The 8,322-nt window shown below is 37.5% G+C and overlaps 1 long non-coding RNA gene across 7 annotated transcripts; it reads left to right on the top strand.

Moving 5' to 3' along the window:
* Positions 1-3,218, top strand: LOC121981595. Of its 7 annotated transcripts, none has more exons than XR_006111877.1 (4): positions 1-340; positions 565-2,083; positions 2,202-2,377; positions 3,017-3,218. It is a non-coding gene; the product is annotated as an uncharacterized LOC121981595 (long non-coding RNA). The 7 variants fall into 7 exon arrangements; XR_006111879.1 differs by having other exon boundaries at positions 1-741; positions 846-2,083; XR_006111878.1 differs by having other exon boundaries at positions 1-1,003; positions 2,030-2,083.
* The last annotated feature ends 5,104 nt before the right edge of the window (positions 3,219-8,322 follow it).

Genomic DNA, 8,322 nt, shown 5'->3' with positions numbered 1-8,322 from the left:
CCTTCCCTCTGCGAGAACTCCAAAACCTACCTCAAAACTCATCTCCACCGAAACTCCACAAAAACCCATCTCCGCTGAAACATTCCTCCATGCCTCCTCCACCACTTTACTGCGATGCCCGCGACCTTGCCTCCTCCACCACTCCTCGCCGCCAGCGACCTAGTTTTCTCCGCCACTCCTCTACGCTGACCATGACCTAGCTTCCTTCTCACAAAGGGTTACAAGAGGTTTCGCCGTTCCTAACCGCGAAGCCGTCCTTTGCACAAAGGGGTCTCGACATTCCTCACATAGACGCTGTTCCTCACCGCGACGCTGTGCTTCACACAAAGGGGTCTTGCCGGTAATTAAGAAGCTCTTCAATACAAGAATAGATGTCTGCTTTTCCTTTTCTTGTTGAGATTTGGGCTTGTTGTTTTGGATCTGTGTCATAACTGGCACAGTTAGCTAATTCAATTATTGTTTGTCTTCCTCCTCATCTCCATTGGCCAGGTCGCCCCTTTTCTTCTCTTGTTTGTGGCTTTTCACTTGCCTTGTTTGAATTCTTTTGCTTGCCAAATGATCTAGAGATTCTTGATTGCCCGAGGAGTGAGCTATATCCCCCTGCCAAAGAAGAGATCGCCTAGCGATGCACCTTTCACACTTGTTATTCTATCTGAATCTAAAGCATGCCTCGAGAAAGTTCTGGGTAGTCATTTACTATTTAACGCTTCTCCGACTGTCTACGACCATTTGATATCTAGGGTATAATTCTCACACTTAAAGTGGCCTTGCAATTGCATTCATGTCCTACTAGTAAGGCTTCTTTACTATGCAGATTATTCCCATTTTTTCTTTTTCAAATTTAGTTTCTGGCGAGGAATGACGTACGATTTAGTTGTTGAAATTTATTGCTGGAGTTCATTGCACAGAACTACATTCATAGAACACAAGTGGATCTATAAGTCATTTTGACCCATTCTACATTCAGAGAGTTAATCTATGTTAAGTAGGCAAAGTGTTTGTGGTAAGTGTTGGTTTTTTTCATTACATTATTATGCTAATGGTTATGAAAATCATGCTTTGAAGTTGTACTTGCTCTAGTTATTCTAATTCTTGTATCCAAATATTTTACTTGTCAGTAGCATTCTTCTTTTGAATAACATGAATCTTGAGATAAATCTATGTTGCAACATGATGTGTGCACAAAAATTGTTGATTTGTTTCCTGAATGACTATGCTTGATTTGGCCTTTAGCTTACCCTTGCAATCTAATGCCAATTATAATAGGTAGCATTGATATAGTGAAACTGAGAAGTACAACCGTTGATTATTTTGATTTGGATATTCGACGAACACTATTCTAAGTTTGTTGCTCTAGAAATAAGGATAAATGGAACTCACTTAAAGCAAAATGGGGGGAAACAATCTAATCTAATTTCCTCTTCAACTTACTTGTCGCTATTAGTTGGAAGTTAATGTTAGGAAAGAAACCACAAGCTAGGAAGCTTTTTCGGGGAGAAATCCTTATGATTTGATTCTGGGTTTTTAATTTATGGGAAATGACCTTCGTGCATTTATTCATTTAAATACTTCTCTTAGTGCATCACATTTGAACATTTATGTCAGTATATCCCTCTTCCAACAAATTTAAAATTATGTATTTAACTATATGTTGCACAGTAGTTGTCCAAGAAGGTAAGAATTTATTCCTTGACATTATTTTCATTATCTAAGATATTCTCTCCTTTACTTTGACATTTCTATTCTGATACATTATTTGTTATCATATTCTAATTGGTTAGCCTCATGTTTTAAACTCTGCTGACACAATTGTCAGTTGCTATTGTGCTAATTTTGAATAGATATTATTATTTAATGACAACATATTAACTTGTAAATTGTAGATATTTTATCATATTCCACCAAATTATTTATATATATTAATTTTGTCAGTTGCTATTCTGCTCATGGTAAGAAATAGTTGCTCATATTATTTTTTTATAGTATTATATGCTATGTGCACTTCTAAAATCTAGAGTTGAATCACCAGACTTCCTTGAAAAGCATGAACACATCCAAACATCTGTTTACCAAAATATTCATGGTAAGCTAACTTGTACTCAGCCTATTTATTTTCTAATAATTTATTCTTAGAACTCGTTTTATTCATTAACTTGAAATGTTCTATTCTGTGACTGATTGCCAATAACTCCTCTTCGTAGGTGATGATAATGCATCATGGGATGTGGTCACTGCTAAAGATTTGTGGGATGATAAGCATTTTGATGGGAAGGATGACGTTAACCAAGATGATTATGTACTTGTTAAGTAAGAGGACATAGTGGATGGCGTGGCATGCTTCATGGCTACTTATCTGCTATCGCTAAAGCAAACTAAAGTATGCCTAGATGGAAATCTTATAAAAAAATTATTTTATTTGTATTGCTTAGTAATAGTTTTCATTTTTAACTATTTGAACAACTTTATGATGGAGTCCGCTCATTGCTACTGTTTGGTATTGCAGGAATTAACTCCAAATCTTATGACAGAAAAAATATACAAATGATGTTGCTAGATTTCTTATGTCCTCAGAAACTTGTTTACATATACATGGAAACAGATCTTATGTTAGCATACATAAAACTATATGAGAGATTCTTTTTATTTCCAATCACAGGAACCAAGCTAGATATTTCAAAGGATTCTCATGAACCTCGTTGGCATTGCAGATAGTCAACAAGTTCCAATCATGATCATTGTGATCAATTACAAGAATTCTCCTTCCTAACTTAGAAAGTATTTTTTGGTAGAGAGCAGAATCTAAAAAATCTTGGTAAGAATAAGATAGTCTCACATCTCAATGATAGATAAACTTCTAAATTCCATGGTCCTAATTTAAACAAAGCAATTCCATTATTTCAAACATACTAGTGATATATGTAAGTTGCTTCATCTTAATTATAATGTAATAATTTAATGTATTGATTATGTGAGTTGCTTCATTTTAATTCTAATATAATAATTTTCTTCCTTGCAGATGAATGTAGAAAGAAACTGAAAGTGGAGTTTTTTTTGCTAAGAAGGGTACTCATATTTTCCAAGAAGATGTAATATTATCAGAGAGATTCAATCCAAGAAGAGTTTTTTACTTTTGTATAGACTTAACATTGATCCAAAGTTTGTAGATTATGTATACATATTTTATGTTTGAATTGCATGACACATTTCTAGTTTGGTTAGTTGTACTATACTTTCATGGTATTTTAATTGATCAATTGTACTTTCATAACATTTTAATTGGTGTAATTTATAAGGGTTTAAATAAACAATTTGTGGTGTAAATATAATAGACAATGGTTTTGTAAATAGATTTATCTTTTATTAAAAAGTTATATTTTAAAAAAGACAATGATTTTTTACCATTAAAAAAATATTATCTTTGCTAAAAAAGACAACGCTTTTTAAGTGTTGCAAAAGTGTTGTTTTTGGAAAAAAATGACAATGCTTTTTAAGCATTGTAAAAACGTTGCATTTTTTAAAAAAATGACAACACTTTTAAGTGTTATTTTTGAGCAGACTTACCTTTTAAGAATAATACTTTTAACAACGCTTGTTTAGCCACATAGATAACGCATAAAAGTGTTATCTTTTAACTTTTTTCTTGTAGTGCAAGTAAATCATGCTTCCTTTATATTTTTTTGTCATTTATTTTAATTAATTAATTTATGTGTCTTTGCTAAGCTAGAAGCACAAGAGTTTTTAAATTTTAATTACAGGTCATTTATTCACCTCCTCTAGTCAGTCCATCCGATCCAACAAATGGTATCAAAGCCTGGATACTATAGAAGGACTAATTGCCGACTAAAGCAACAAGAAAAGGGTTGAATTGAGCATTTATCCACCGAAGTTCGAGAGAAAGTTTGTACTTTGGAAGCGCAAAATGGGTGTATACTTTAAAACCACTTCCAACATTTTACTAACAATAATATATAGTTTTAGAGTACCTAGGGATGAGAATGGAGGAGAACAAGAAAAGCTTCAATAGAACAAAAAGCAATAGGCTGACTTTATGATCAACGACAAAGCAGAGTTCCATCTGATAAGCATACTACCGCCCTAAGAAGTCAACAAGATCGACACCTAAAACTCATCCCAAAAAAATCTAGGAGAAGTTCTTGGAGCTTTATGAAGGAGCATCATAGGACAAGCTAGCAAGACGGTATATCCTTCAAAATCAGCTAACAAACCTCCGGATGGAAAAGGGAGAGAAGGTGGCTCAATTTCACTCGTAGCTCAAAGTTTCGATAACTGGACTCAACAACCTTAGAAAAATAGTAACGAATTGGGATTCACTAAGATATGCTTTAAATGCATTTTTGAGAACACCGAAATAGTTGTCTATAGTAGACTCCTACTACATCTCCAAGGACCTCGAACAAACATTGTTGATAGCTACATTAAAAGATAGGTCAAGCTAGAATTTCAGAGTGACTGGAGAGCACCTTTAATTTTGTTCCTCCAGTAAGGAATTTTACTCTCCGATCAGGAGCGAGCGCATATGATCAAGAAGAGGATTGGTCGATTCACATTGGTTGGAGATAACTTGTATAAGAGGATTTTTCTCTCGCCCTTTGCTCAAGTGCATCAGGTTGGATGATGTACAATATATTTTACAAGAAGTTCATCAAGATTCATGTAGAATCCACTCGGGAGGTTTCTAGTCGGATATTTTTAACCCACTCTACAAGTAGACTCGGCTCGATTAGTAGTCACTTGTTTATCGTGTCAAAAGTACCAGAACATTCCACACCACTCCACAGAATTGTGTTGAAGACTTTAATTGTTTTATATCGGTTCGACCAATGGAGGATGAATATTATAGGACCCTTCCCAAGGGCACCTGATCAAAAAAGATTCCTTTTAGTGGTCGTTGATTATTTCTCTAAATGGATAGAAGTTGAGGCGCTAGCAAAGATAACTAAGAAGATAGTCATCAAGTTCTCATGACAGAACATAGTATGTCTATTCAGAATTCCTTATAAACTCGTCTCGGATAATGGAGGGTAGTTCTAGGGTCAGAAAATTCAAGTGTGGTGTTCAAGTTATGACATCTTGCAAGCTTTTACCTTTGTGGTTTATCCTCAAAACTAAGATGAACCATGTTGGAAGAAGTTGGGTGGATGAACTATTTAGTGTGTTGTGAGCTTATCACACTACCTCAAGAGAAGCTACAGGTATAACCCCTTTCATCTTGTTTATAGTGAAGAAGTAGTGGCCCCCATAGAAGTCGGCTTAGAGTTCGATCGGAGACAACTATATGATGAAGACAACTTTGGTTGACGTCTTATGGAGCTTGATTTGATACGAGAATAGAGATAAAGTCATCACTCAGTTGTTGTCTTACCGTCACTGAATGAGGCAGAATTACAATCAAAGGGACATCCCAAGATTCTTTCAAGCCGGTGACCTAGTGTGGAAGCGTTTCAAGCCGATCAGAGATGTCAGCAAGTTGGAGCCGCAATAGGGAGGACTATATAAGGTGGTGCAAAAGCTCATCTCAGGTTCCTACTATCTTCAAGATGTTGAGGGCAAACTTTCTACAACCTTATCGGGCTTGAGGGTGTGCTTGTGTTGCATAAGTATGTAGTTTGTCAAATATTTGTGCTTAATAAAAATGCAGTCAAACTCAACTCAAACCTAAATAACCAGACTCTCGTGTCATTAAGTCGAGTTATAAGTGGATTTGCTCATGCACCCAAGTATCCAGACTCTCGTGTTATTCGATCAAGTTATAAGCGTGGTTGCTCACGTGCCCAAGTCCGAGACTCTTGTGTCGTTCAATTGAGTAGTAAGCGTACTTGCTCACGCGCCCAAGTCCTAAACTCTCATGTCGTTTGGCCGAGTTATAAGTGTGCTTGCTCACACGTCCAAGTATCCAGACTCTCATGAGTTATGTCGTTTAGCTGAGTTATAAGCATTCTTCCTCATGTGTCCAAGTATCCAGACTCTCATGTCGTTTGGCCGAGTTATAAGCATGCTTGCTCACAGACCTAAGTCCCAGGCTCTTCTGTCATTTGGCCAAGTTATAAGCATGCTTGGTCACGAACCCAAGTATCAAAACTCTCATGTCGTTCGGTCGAGTTATAAGCATGCTTGTTCATGCACACAAATCTCAAACTCTTAGACTGTTTGATCGAGTTATAAACGTGCTTGCTCATACATCCAAGTATCCATACTCTTATGTTGTTTGATCAAATTATAAATGTTGGTACAACGGGACTGGCAAGAGGGGGATGAATTGCTTTAAAAAAATTAAAACTAAACCTTTCTCGATCTTTCCACTCAGATTAGTAGTATAATTATAAAAAATAAATTGAACAACTAAAAATAAAAGACGCGAAAGAATTACTTAGTTACAATCTAGGTAGTTGTTAATCCAAGACAAAAGAAAGCACTACAAAGTCTCTTTCGTTGAAGGTGGAGAAGCCTTTTACACTCATTGAACTCTCAGAAATATGTTAGGAAATGAATACAAGAGTTGTTGAATATTTCTTAATTCCGAGAGTCTTTTTATAGCACCTGAAAAATATTATTCGCATCCTGAAGGCGCCTTCAAAGTGGTCTAAGGCGCCTTCTTTCGGATAGATTTTATTTGCCTAGGATAAAACTCTATCCTCGGGTAACGGCTAGTAAAGGCGCCTTCTATGGGTTGGAAGGCCCCTTCAATGCTTCATGGAAGGTGCCTTCTAGTCTATGGAAGGTGTCTTCCACAAGGCAAACCAGGCTGGTCATCTTCGCTTCTTCATGTGGGTGATGCTCCGGTTATTTAGAGTTGAGCTCACCAAATTCAACTCCGACCTTCTCCTTGAGCAACCCTCCTCCCCGACTTCTTATTCCTTGGATCGCCGCACGTGTCCTTCTAGTCCGCCAATGTACTCTTTCACAGTACCTCGTCCTTTAGATGCACTGAGCCCGTCGACTCCCTTCTCATATCATCATTCTCACTAACTGCATCTTCCGCTCGACTTCTTGTGTTCCTAAGTTTCTGCACAATTAGACATAAAGTTTAAATACAGACAGGATCTAGGTTAACCTGGTTGATCATATCAAAACTAACCTGGAGTACTTACAATAAATGTGCATGCTCACAAGCCAAATCCTAGACTCTAGTGTCGTTCAGCCGAGTTATAAGTGTGCTTGCTCACGCGCCTACATCCCAAACTCTCGTGCCGTTCAGTTGAGTTATAAGCGTACTTGCTCCTGCGCCCACGTCACAGACTCTCAGACTGTTTGACTAGTTATAAGCGTGTTTGCTCACACACCTAAGTATTCGAACTCTCGTGTCGTTCAACTGAGTTATAAGCTTGCTTGCTCACCCGCTTAAGTCTCAAACTCTGAGACCGTTTGGCCAAGTTATAAGCATGCTACCTCACGTGCCAAAATATCCAGACTCTTATGTCGTTTGACCGAATTGTAAGTGTATTGGCTCATGTGCTCAAGTATCCATACTCTTATGTCATTTAGCTGAGTTATAAGTATGCTTTCTCATGCACCCAAGTCCTAGACTCTTATGTCATTCGAACGAGTTATAAGCATGCTTGCTCACACGCCCAAGTCCAAGACACTCAGACCATTTGGTCGAGTTATAAGCGTGGTTGCTCAAGTGCCTAGGTATCTAAACTCTCGTGTTGTTCGACCGAGTTATAAGCATGTTTGCTCACGCATTCAAGTCTCATACTCTCATGCAGTTTAGGCGAGTTACAAGTATGTTTGCTTACGCACCCATACATCCAGATTCTTGGACTGTTTTGCTGAGTTATAAGCATGCTTACTCACGCGCTCATATATCCAGACTCTCAAGTCTTAGCATCAAGTTATAAGTGGATCTCCCTGTCCCTCTGGCCAATCACCCAATCAAAGGTTCAAGTCTAGACTCTCGATCCTTAGTGCAGAGTTATAAGCGGGTTTCTCTATTCCCTCTTGTTGGCCACCCGGTCAAAGGTTCAATTCCAAACTCTCAAGCCTTAGCACTCAATTATAAGTAGATTTCCTTGTGTCCTACGGCTGGCCACCCGATCGGAGGTTCAATTCTAGACTCTTGAGCCTTAGCACAGAGTTATAACGGATTTCCTCGTGCCCTTGACTTTTTGGTTGTGTTCAAAGTTTTTCAAACGGTCAAAGTGCAACTTAAGCGAGTTAGTCGCGGTTTAAATACTACTTACACGAATTTGAGCAAATAAATTAATACCATGCCAATGGAAAAAGACATGACACAATGTTTAGGGAAAAAGCTTCAAGGGCAAGGGAGCTGTAAAAAAATATATACATCAAAATAACATAAGT

The sequence above is a fragment of the Zingiber officinale genome, chromosome 5A (genome assembly GCF_018446385.1).
Source record: "Zingiber officinale cultivar Zhangliang chromosome 5A, Zo_v1.1, whole genome shotgun sequence".
Classification (NCBI taxonomy): domain Eukaryota; kingdom Viridiplantae; phylum Streptophyta; class Magnoliopsida; order Zingiberales; family Zingiberaceae; genus Zingiber; species Zingiber officinale.
This window is presented reverse-complemented; position numbering and strand designations above follow the sequence as displayed.